The sequence below is a fragment of the Mustela putorius genome, unplaced genomic scaffold (assembly GCF_011764305.1).
Source record: "Mustela putorius furo isolate JIRA1106 unplaced genomic scaffold, ASM1176430v1.1 tig00000854_pilon_pilon_pilon, whole genome shotgun sequence".
NCBI lineage: Eukaryota > Metazoa > Chordata > Mammalia > Carnivora > Mustelidae > Mustela > Mustela putorius.
Window position 1 is genome coordinate 4,226,903 of NW_025421496.1, and position 11,989 is coordinate 4,238,891.

General features: G+C 44.4%; 1 non-coding gene across 1 annotated transcript; it reads left to right on the forward strand.

The window, feature by feature from the left end:
- Window positions 1-2,232: 2,232 nt before the first annotated feature.
- Window positions 2,233-2,292, forward strand: LOC123393446. Its single transcript, XR_006608227.1, has one exon. It is a non-coding gene; the product is annotated as a U7 small nuclear RNA (small nuclear RNA).
- The last annotated feature ends 9,697 nt before the right edge of the window (window positions 2,293-11,989 follow it).

The following is an 11,989-nucleotide window of genomic DNA, read 5'->3' on the forward strand; positions in this document are numbered from 1 at the left end:
AGTAATCGGGTTGTGATAACACCAATTGATTGCCTTCCAATGAGCCACACTGCAGAGTCTGTGGATAATTCATCCTTTCCCAAATCAGTATTTACCACCTTTTTTCGTCCTTTAGACTCTTCCATTTTAAACCTAATTTAGCTGTCTTCCCCCCACCCCCACCCCCCTCTGCCGCTGCTGGAAAGAGAAAGGATTGGAATGGGGGAGGGGAAGGCGACAGAAAAGGAGGATTAGAAGCATGACCTGTTTCTCCTGGAGAAGCTCGGCACATTCCTCTCTCAGATGTGCTTTGTGACCGAGCAGGGTACAATTAAAAGCACAATAATTTGCTTGTTATTCAAGTCAGGCATTAGTCCGGGTAATGGCGTGCTTGGTGGAGAGATGGATTTCCTTGTTAGGAGCTAAGCACAGGATTAGCTGAATTCTCCATGGAGAAATCTTGATTTGTTCAAGGTCTTTCATGTTTTCTACAGAGAAGGGATTATGTCTTCTTAAAGAGGGGCCTTGCTTAAAAAGCTACAAAGTATAAGAAAAGGATTTAGGGCAGAGGGGCCTGTGGTTAAGTAGCTGAGGGGTACAGGGAATTTTAGAGCAAAGGATTATTTAAAGCCATAGAGTTCAAAAAATAATTGGTTTAGCACTACTGGGTCAGTGCCGGCGAGTACGCTGTAAAGGCAATTAAGCATGAGCTAATATTCATTTTACTTTGGCTAATTATTGCACGGATCCAGGAGAGCGAAGGGAAAGACAACATGCCCCCTCCCCGGCAATCAAGGAGCGCCTTGTTTTGGGTTCCTGAGCCTTTTCGGCAAGCTAATTTGTTGGGGTGCCCGGAATCCAGGCAGCACAAAGAACTTAGCAGGTAAAACACAAGAAAATTGTTCTCTCAAGGCAGATCGCTGCATGTTCTGCTATCCTGGGTACCAAGGAGAAGCCACTATTAGTCTTAATTCCATGGCGATCATTAGCTAGAGAGGACAGAGAGTAAAAAAACAAAACAAAACAAAACAAAAACAAAAACAAAACCTGACTTCACCTATGTCCCTGCTAAGACTGGCGGGAGCTTGCGACCAGACCAACTGTGTCCCCCTCAGGGAACTTGGACGATGTCAGGAGACTTTTCTGGTGGTCGCCACTCTCGAGGTGCCATGCATCTGCCAGACAGAGGACAGGGATGCTGCCACAGGATGCACAGGATGGCCCCCTGCGACAGAGAGCCATCAGACCCCAATTGTCACCAGTGCCGCAGCTAAGAAATTCTGGTCCAGACAGACGTGACAGTCTCTCTTTGCTTTGGATGGATGCAGGTTTTCAGAATCTCCTCTTCCTTAAATCGGTGACGGAGAAGTCAGCAGAGGGCCACGTTATGCTCACTGACACTTTTCTTCCCTTTTCCACACGGGGCCTTGCCAAAATCGGGGAAACGGAGTGGGGGATGCCAAGAGCAACATGTCCCGGCCCCGTGGTTGTGCCCGCCTGGCCCTCCCCCCGATTCTCACCACCCCCACCAGGAGAGCAGAGAGCTGGCTTCTCCTCAGTTTCCCCAGGTCCCTGAGTCAGGGAGGACATCCTTCTGCTGCTTGCAAGGCAGGAAGAGCCTGCAGCTACAAGATACTCTTTTTGCCCTGGCAAGTGACAGTCCTCATCCCGAGGGAGGTTAACACGCCCCAGACTGGGAGCTTCTGACGGGCTGTGAATCAGGAGGGTTCCAAGGCCTGGCCTGCAGCTCTATGGGAGGGGCTCAAGGAAGCACTTAAGCCAGCTCCAGAAGGCTGCAGAAGGGGAGTGAGCGGCCACAGAGGTTCCCTCAAACATGGCACGTGTGCCACTCTGCAAATTAAACCAGGAGGGACAACAAAGATGAATGCTTTTATATTAGGTCTTCCTCTACTGAACACGAACACACACACCTGAATAGTCTTCCAGCCCCCTGGTTTCTTGGGTGTCAGTGCTACAGAATGGCTCGAGCAGGGGTCCCCATGATGACCCACCCACGCACAAGCAACACTCAACACCTGCTGCCGAGATTTCAACCCTTTAGGAACGGTCCCTTCCACTCGAATCGTCCAGAAGGATTGATGACAGATGAAATGGCTTCTCATTCCATCTGGTGTGGATTTCTCATATACTGAATTCCCACGGGCATCACCGAAAAGGACCTTAGCAGTACATCAAAGCACCACTTCTGGTTTAAAAAAACAAAACAAAAAAAATTTTTTTGTGCATGTTCACAAGCGTTACAGCTCTGAAAATTTGTCCAGCAGGTTTTCCGGTCCTTACCAGAAAATCCCTAAAAATGAATTTTTTTATTTTCATTCCCTATGCTAAGTGACTGTAATTTGGGAAACCCCACACTTGATTTGCTTTCTACCTCTCACAGTGTTTGGCAAGCAACATGCTTTTACAAAAGTTGGCGTGCTCCTGGCATTTCAGTGTTAATATATAACCTCATGAAGGACAGACTTTCCAGTTCAGGAGGGGGAATTTGGAGCGGGTCTTTTCCTCTAAATGAAGGGGCCTCTCCACAAAGAACACAGACTTATAGACACACAGAGGTAAAGTCACTTTTTGTCTGCCTCAGGGTGGACCCTGCAGGTATATATAGTCTGATAGTAGGCCTGTGGGGAAGACTGTTATCCACTGGAGATCCGGGGCCCAGTGGCCTCGATCATTGGCTCTAGTTGTTCAATGTCTGCCAAGTTCTGACTCTACCTTACAGTGGCTACAGCAGAAGGAAACCAGGACATACAGGTGGAATAGGAGGGGTGGTACTCGTACCAATACATGAGCCATGTCTCCCACCAGCCATTAGACATGTCATTAGATGGGCGGAATCCAGTCTCCAAGTGACACATGCCCAAGACACCTCAGCTTCGGTTTCCATTCAGTTTGCCTTGGGCCTTTTACTCTTCTAGTCCACACACAGCTCGACCCAAGGCCCAACCCATCTGTGGAAGTCACACAACTGCTGTTTGTTGGCAATGACCCATCCACTCACGAGTGTTGATTCTATCTACAACATGGGTGTTGAGCACGGGGGATAGAGCTGAAGGCAGTAGTCTAGGTGTCTATCCAGACAGAGAACATGAAACACTGATAACGCAAGCGTTCAGTGTTGCTCCAAGTAGAACCCACAGGAGCCGCCAGGGCAGCGTGGAGACAGTGGGAAGGCAGGACGAAGAAGTAAACCTCCAGATGTGCTAAAAGGACAGATGGAGAAGGACGGTCAGCGTGGAAACTGGAGGAAACTCCAACAGGGCCATGGAAGGAGTGGGCATATTTGGGGGACTGGGAAGGGACAGGAACATGGAGTTTAGACTGGGAAGCAGACAGAAAAGATGCCGGAAAAGAGATTCGGGGATGGTTGACTGAGATCTTGAATGTCCAGCAAGAGGACTGAAACTTTACTATGCAGCACTGATGCGCTAGGCAAAGATTTCAGTATAAGGGGTACATGAGGCTGTAAGAAATAGAACCAGGATGGACTGGAGACCAGGATCCAAGGCTGCTATTATAGATTTTGTACTACTGGGGAGAAAATCTACGCAACTGAAATTTACTCTCTCCAAGTTCTAGAGGCTTGAAATCTGAAATCAAGGTGCCAGAAAGGTTGGTTTCCTTTGAGGGGTCTTTTCCTGTCTTTCAAACAGCCCCCATCTCATTGGGTCCTCACATGGTTTTTCCTCCAGATGTGCAGGGAAAGAGAGAGAGGTTCCTGGTGTCTCTTCGTCTTCTTCTAAGAACACCAGTTCTTTCGGACACAGGCCCCACCTTGACTTTACTTTCGTCACTTCTTTTAAAGGCCCTTTCTCTAAATACAGTCACTTTGAGGGCTTCAACAGAAGGACTGGGGCGGGGATACGACTCAGGCCTTAATAAATGGTATGAGCTTCGACTCAAGTAGTGACCATGGAAAAGCAAGGCTTTGGAAATATAAGTGGAAAATATTTATGAAGGGTAGAGAGGCAATACAAAACAATACTAACGTTACCAACCCAAAAGAATTGGTGGGGGCCAGGGGGCTGGGGAGATGCTTCACAGAAGATAGAAGGCCCCTGCAGGACTTCATATGTCTTTACCCTCCCTTGACACGCCCCCCTGGAGACTCCTGAGTTTTCTAACACAAAAACAACCCTTCTTTTATTATATACAAATTGTGAGTACCAAATATAAGGAGTTTTAGGGTTGTGCTAGAGACTGTAACTATGGAAAGTGGGATGAAATTAAATGAAGGGGCTTGAGACTTCAGTGAAAAAAGACCATAATATTGAGCTCTGTGAGACAGGATAATACTCAGTTTCCCAAAAGAATCAAGTGCTGCCACATTATTCAGCGACCAAAGCCAGTATCAAAATTGCACAGAAGGATATTCAGCATCCTTCAGACACCTGGAAGCCCCTTCCTCTTTCAGTGGATGACTAAGTTACCAGAGATCTGATGTCCTGGCCTGGACCATCACGTCATCTGAGCGGCCCAGCAATTGCAATGTCCCTTCATCCTCTTAACTAAAAGCTAATTCACTCAAAGCTTGAATATTGTTCACAAAATGGCTTAGATTGTGTCCCCCAGAACCAGACCCTGAGATGAGTATTCAGGCCCATCTGGTTTATCACCCACATGCTCCCAGGAGAGACTGGCAAGGGAGTGCAGAAGCAGGACAGAACGAGGAGGCCACAGAAAGATGTGTGCTTAGCAGGTTCAACAGAGGGTAGCATTATCCAGGTCCCTTGGGGGACAAGGACATGCAATGTGTGCCTCGGAGCCAGGGCAGAGGAGCTGGGCTTTCTTTCCTACTCCCTCTCCCACCAGTCACTGCTTCTGGGCTGCCCCAGAGTGGTGTCCAGGCACCACAGTCTCTCCAGCTCTTTGGGCAAATTCTAGCTGTCCAAGAGCACCTTGTCCTAGAAGTAGCTTCAGGTCCCTTCTGTTGGCAGTGAAAGCACATCAAAGCCAGGGGGGACACAAAAAGCCTAAGGAGAAATTCAAGGAGATCTATGCAAGCACACACACCCTAATTCCATAATTCTACTAAAATATATGCAAAAGAAAAAGTCGTACATGTGCAGGATAATTTAACCTGGTACATTGTTCTAGTGCTATTTAAAAGTTGTGTGTAACCTAGCAGGTTTTTGGTTCTAAGCACCAGAAACCTCCACCCAAACTGTTCAGTAATGAGGGAATCTCCTCATTCCCAAACAGTTACACCCAGAAGTACTTGGGCGTCTCCACCATAGTTCCGTGTGCACCCAGCTTCATTTTCCACCACTCTTCCTGGCTCCTCCACCTTTCTCTATGGGATGACTTTGTTCTTAATATAGCTTAATAAAGCTTCAGCAGGACTTTAAAAAAGGAAGGAAGGAAGGAAGAAAAATGGCTGTAACTGTTCTAAAAGCAGGGGGATTTTTCTCTTTTCGCAGCCACAGAACACCAGTACGGAGGTTCATTCTAACTGAATTAACTTCGGTTCCTTGCTCACTCCTGAACAAATCATTGTGGCCAAGGGCATGGGGTCGCATAGTGTAGTTTAAGGCAAACAGGACTAATTTGAGAGAAGAGAGGGAAAGGGAAGAAAAATCCCACCCAAACCACGTCACTGATGAACAATGGACAAATAGTTCTAGATAGCCACCAATGCAGGGCAAAACTGACTGCTACTGAAATACCCCACACAGGGGGCTGGTTTTACAAGTTAGAGTATCCTTCAGTGAATTGCCTCACATCCACTTAAAAATCTGTAACAATACAAAAAGATGTCCCAAATCTTGAATGTCCAGCAAGAGGACTTATATGGAAAGAGATTATAAAATCTTGGAAAGATACACACCCATCCGTTAACAGGAGTCTTCTTGATACAGTGGCATCATGGTTGGTTTTCATGATTTTTGCATTAAACTTTTACTTGTGCTTATTCTTATTTTCCCCAAAAGTTGTATAATAAAATCTATTCCTTTGTAAAGGACAAACATCCATTCTGTTACCTTCCTGTTTTTTTATGGATCTGCGTATTTCTCACATCTTTTGCCCTTTACTATAAATCCTCCAACAGAAGCATTTTGTTTTGTTTTATTAATGAAATAAGTCCAACAAAATAAAGGGACATGCCCAGCCTTTCACAGTAACTTTTTACAAGCACCGATATGAAAATCAAGTATCTGGGTTTCTGTTACAATCCTGTTCCACATCGCCTCCCCTCAGATGAGAAGGGAGATCACTCTTTACACACCTCTGCCAAACAGAATGAGTGCTAACAGAGGGACCTCTCCACTAGGCACCAGAAAGCCTCACCATTTCAAGGGACTGTCAATACTTGTCACTGCAGAAGTCAAAGAGGGGCCCCTCCTGCAGAGGACTATTACTGACATGCAGTCCATGAACTACTCCCAGGAGCCCCCAGAAGTGTACGTGGCTACCAGCTGCTCCTGAGCTTGTTGGAACACGAAGACTGACTCCATTTCCGCTGGTTATTTTGTCCTGCTTTAATTACCGGTGCCTGTGTGACAGAGCATGGATTCAACTGAAAAGGAGCAGGGTCTCTCTCGGCCACCAGGCCCTAAGACATGCTGGGCTATCTTCCTGATCGCTCTATCAATAGCCAGCATCAATGCTTCCCTTGGAAACAGGGCATTAAGGAAAAGATCAAAATGCCAAATCTATGCCCTTTGTGAACCACACCAGATGGGATTCAGAGAAATTAATTGTCACACCCCCACCCTCATTACCAGAACCGAAGCTCTCAAAGCCACTAGGAATAGTTTCTTTTGTCCTTCATGCATTTTCCATGAAGCAGCCGCCTTCCTCTAAACTTGGACTAGTATTTCAGATTGCCCAGGCCATAAAGAATCTGAGAATGCTCCAACTAATGGAAAACTTAAGGTCCTTTTAAGGGCACTGAAAGCGTCAAAATTCTGTGGTTCCAGCATCAACAGACTTCTTGGTGGACATTTTCCTGATCTATCACTATACTGAGTGCTGCAGATTTTTCTGTGTGGCTACACTGAGTGCTGGACTCCCAGCAAGACCAGCGTTCTGCTTCTTTTACCTTTGGGTCATGTGACTAATCCTGGCCAATTCATTGTAAGTGACGGTGAAGCTGTCATTTCAGAGACAAGACACTTCACAGGCCAGTGAGATGCTCCAATAACCGCCCCTGCAACCTCACCATACAAATACATGTTGCGGGGTGCCTGGGTGGCTCAGTGAGTTAAAGCCTCTGCCTTCGGCTTTGGTCATGATCTCAGGGTCCTGGGATCAAGCCCGGCATTGGGCTCTCTGCTCAGTGGGGAACCTGCTTCCCCTTCTCTCTCTGCCTGCCTCTCTGCCTACTTGTGATCTCTGTCTGTCAAATAAATAAATAAAAATCTTTAAAAACAAACAAAAAACCCCAAATACATGTTGTGACAGGCACAGTGCAAGATCAGAGGGGGCCTTATCACTGAGCCAACCCTTGGCAGGGTCTCCCAGACCCATGAACAATACTATGTGAATAGAAAGTGTGTTTTAAAGATTCTTAAACCTGAGGCACCCTTAGTTGGTTAAGTGTCCAGCTATTGATTTCAATTCAGAGCATGATCTCAGGGTCCTGGGATCAAGCCCCATGTCGGGCTCCCTGCTCAGTGGGGAATCTGCTTGAAGAGTCTCTCTCTCTCTCTCTTTCTCTCTCTCGTTCTCACTCACTCTCTCTAATAAATCTTTAAACATATAAATAACAAATAAAGATACATAAATCCTGTATTGATTTTTACAATAATACCTTGACTCATACAAGTGTTTAATAGAAGTCAGACAGTGCTGGGCACTCAACATGCATTACCTCACTTATTCTCCAAACAACCTGGTAAGATTCAGTCCATTATGATTCCACTTCACTGAAGAAACAAAGAGATACTTCGTACAAGATCATATAGCAACGGAGTCACGTGACCAGGATGAGACTTCAAAATTTGTGCTCATAACAACCACATTGCTGCTGTGGGATGGAATTTAAACAAAAGTGGAATGAAGAAGCCAAAGGTGAGCTAAATAATGAAGAGCAGAGTCAGAAGAAGGAGGGAAGAAGGGAACAAGAAAGCCTTAAGATACTGAGTTAAGACAATTGGCCATTAGAAAAGTAGGCAACTGTGTAAAAGCCCCCAAAGCCTTGCCCAGCAGTTTATAGCAGGAGAAGGGGCAACAGTTAAAAACCACTGATGGACAATTAAGTGAGCAGCTGTCTTAACTGAGCGACATTTGTGTATGGAACATGTCACAATCAACCTGAGTATAGGAAATTTTCGGCTATATTTTTTGTAAAGATTTATGTATTTGAGAAAGAGAGTGTGCGTACTGCGCGGCGGTGGGGGTTAGAAAAGCAGACTCTCCGCTACACAGGGAGCCCAACCCAGGGTTCAGTCTCAGCACCCTGGGATCGGGACCTGAGCCGAAGGCAGATCCTTAACTGACTGAGCTACCCAGGTGCCCCAAGTTTTAAATTTAAATAATCTTTTTTTTTTTTTAACTGAGTAGGAGACTCCACAATTTTGCCCTCACAAAATATTTTACTTCCAATGATGATCCAGACAACTTTCACAGAATCCAAACAAAAATGTCAGAATTTTATTAACCATTCATTTGTTTAGAGCATCAGACTTTGTGTTCCATTGGACAGTAAATCAAAGAGCCCACATAACACTGAACCGGAATTATTAAGGAGTGCCATAAGTGCAAACACTTACATTACCCCTTTAAGACATTTTTCAGGATAAATAGGCATCTCCAGAAGTTAATAAGGAACACGCATCTAAATCCAAAATTTCAAGCAGTAAACATGAGAAATGATTCTTTGGTAAATTAAAATTCACAGTTTCTAATAAAGTTGACAAGAATCTACATATATATATATACTTACATATTTTATTATGCTTTGAGGAAATTCAACTGCAAGAATCAAGATAAATGTACCATGTCTCAATATTTCCAAAGCTTAACTCCTCCTAAGTACAGACAATGAAAATACCTATTTTAATTTTACCCAATACTGTGGGTTTGCTTTAGAATTTATGAAATTATCAGTTTCAGACTCTATCTGCCTTATCCTTCTGCATTTCATTCCTGGTTTCAGGGCTGAATTTCAGCAGAGAACAGAGCCCCCCACTAGGAGAGGGAGGTACCATCTGCAATCCTTAAGAAGCTGTCACTCTAAACACATAAAAAATGTCCAAGGACTCATCCAACAAAAACAAAGGTGGTGGGGGTGGTGCGGTGTGGGTCATCCATGGGACAGCTATAGAAGATCATGTCCATTGAGCATAAACACTCTAAAAGGATCCCAAACTTCATGACTCACTTGTTGCCTTTTTTTTTTTTTTTTTTAAGCAATTGAAAGTCAAAAAATTTTTGGAATGGGAGAAGATGCAATGAAGTACTATCCATCCATCCACCCTTCCCACACAGGACTTTCTCTCTGGTTTGACTTCTCAGGGATACCAACACACACCATACCCCATCCCATACCCCAACCCATCCCAACCCCCCACAAATGATCTCCCCCCTTATTCTTCTCCTATTCAGATCCTATACAGCCTTCAGAGGCCAGTTCAAGTGGCACTACCACCATGAAGGCCTCATGAAATCTCAATCCCATGGGATCTTTCTTCTTCTAAGTATCTATCGTTCTAATCTTTTATCCCACACTTAGGGATAGGTTGGTTTCCCATCATCTCTATAGGATTAGTCTTGCTCTTCCACTTAAAGTCCTTAACAACTGTGTCTTACTTATCTCTTGCTTATTCCCCTGCGTATCTAACACGATCCTGACTACATAGCATAGGCTCCGCTTATGTTTTTAAGAAAATTATGTATAATATTGAAAATGGAATGACAAAAATACCAACTTAGAACTGAAGTCCAGTTTCTTCAACATAAGCAAGTATCAGTCTCAATGGTGACCAGCCCAATCCCCATGACCACATTCATCATCTAAGAACCCATAAATAATTTTTAGATATCCTTTCCTTCTATGAGAGGACAAAAGATTACAACCTTGGGCTTTGACAGTAACCTACTAACACATTCTCTGGAGCAATGTGGGCTAAGAAAAGCAGCTCAAAAACCAGGCTGAGGCTGGGTTTCTTTAGAGGAGACTAGTATGGAAGCAGGGGCTTCACTGCTATAGAAATATGGATTTTCGACCCTTGGCTTCAACAGCAGCAACTTTTGACCATTATGCAACAACCACTGCTGGGCATGTCAGACTCAAATTCTGAAAACGTAATATTAATACACATCCATGAGAAGTTTTGAAATTCAATTTAGTTATGTTATTGAACAGAAATCTATCACTGAAAACAAGCTGACTAGCCAGTGATAGGGGAATAGGCGAGTTCCATCTAATTCCCACTGTTGATGCCTTTCTTCCTCTCCCATCTTATGTAACAGCCACGCTGCTTGGACAGAATTTCCCCTGTCCCCAAAACAGGCCACTTCATGTCACCTCATCCCCCCACACCTTGCTACAGTGATTCTATCACTTGTGGACAAAAAGTCTGCTCATCAGTTTGTGGTAGTCCCTGGCTACCACCACCGGTTGAGTTTAGTCCAAAGTGAAAACAACTTCTGGTAGTTTAGGGCAAAGACCTCTGCCTGCGAAGTTCAGTGCTGTAGAGCGAAATACATTTCCCTGAAATTCTTGTGTTGAAGCTCTAACCCCCTGTGTGATAGTATTTGAAGATGGGACCTTCAGGGGGTAATTAGGTTTATGTGAAGGAATGAAGGGGAAGTCCTCATGTTAGGATGGGCACCCTTATAAGAACAGACACCAGATTCCTTGCTTTCTCTCTTCCTGAGGATGGATACCTTTCAAAAAGGACAGACCTCTTGAGAGGAAGAAATGGAAACAATGGCCGAATGGTATTATACCTAATCCCACTTGAAGTTTGGGTTTCTTTCACTTGAGAAAAAAAAATCTCTTAACATGTAGAAATTATATATGTACAAGGCTAAGGTTTAAAAGACAGAGGAGGGGTGCCTGGGTGGCTCAGTGGGTTAAAGCCTCTGCCTTGGGCTCAGGTCATGATCCCAGGATCCTGGGGTCGAGCCCCACATCGGGCTCTCTGCTCAGCAGGGAGCCTGCTTCTTCCTCTCTCTCTGCCTGCCTCTCTGCCTACTAGTGATCTCTGTCTGTCAAATAAATAAATAAAATCTTTTAAAAAATAAAAAATAAAAGACAGAGAAAACATTGAATTTTGAGGATAGCAAGATGGATGGATTTTCTCCTATTTTGAAATCAGTTAACCTTCACTAAGGTCTTAAAAAAGGTCAAATATATGCATTATTTCATTCAATCCCCTTCTTACAAGGAGCAATCCATAACTGCAACTTTATTTTATTGCCGTTTTGTTAGAGAAGGGAAGAGAAAAAAGAGAAAGAGAGAAAGGGGGAGAAGCAGCAGGAGAGAGGGAGAGAGAATCTTAAGCAGGCTCCACACCCAGCACAGAGCCCAACACTGGCCTCGATAATGACCTGAGATCATGACCTGAGCTGAAATCAAGAGTCAGATGCTTTACTGACTGAGCTACTTAAGCACCCCTATCACTGCAACTTTAATGGTGTCTGTTCCATAATTTAAAACTTGCACAACAATTCAGCTGTTAAAAAGATCAGTTTGTTTGCTTCTGGAAACTATCCGCCTACAGAATATAACAACACAAAGGTTGACTGATACAAAGAAATTCCTCTCTACAACATAAGAAGGGCAGAGGGACAATCTCTTATCCAAACAAGTTAACAAAGGAAAGGCAGCTCCAGTGGCCACCAACATAAGCAGCATTTAATCTTGCCCTCTATTACAATGACATCAGTATGACTCATAGAAAAGATGGCCACAGCACCAGATATATGGGAAAGATTAAGTCAGTATTTGTTGAACTTGCTGAACAATCATACATCCCTTATACATGCATCCCTTATAAGGAATTACCTTCCTTTAATAGTGTTTATTCAAATGCTTCTTGTG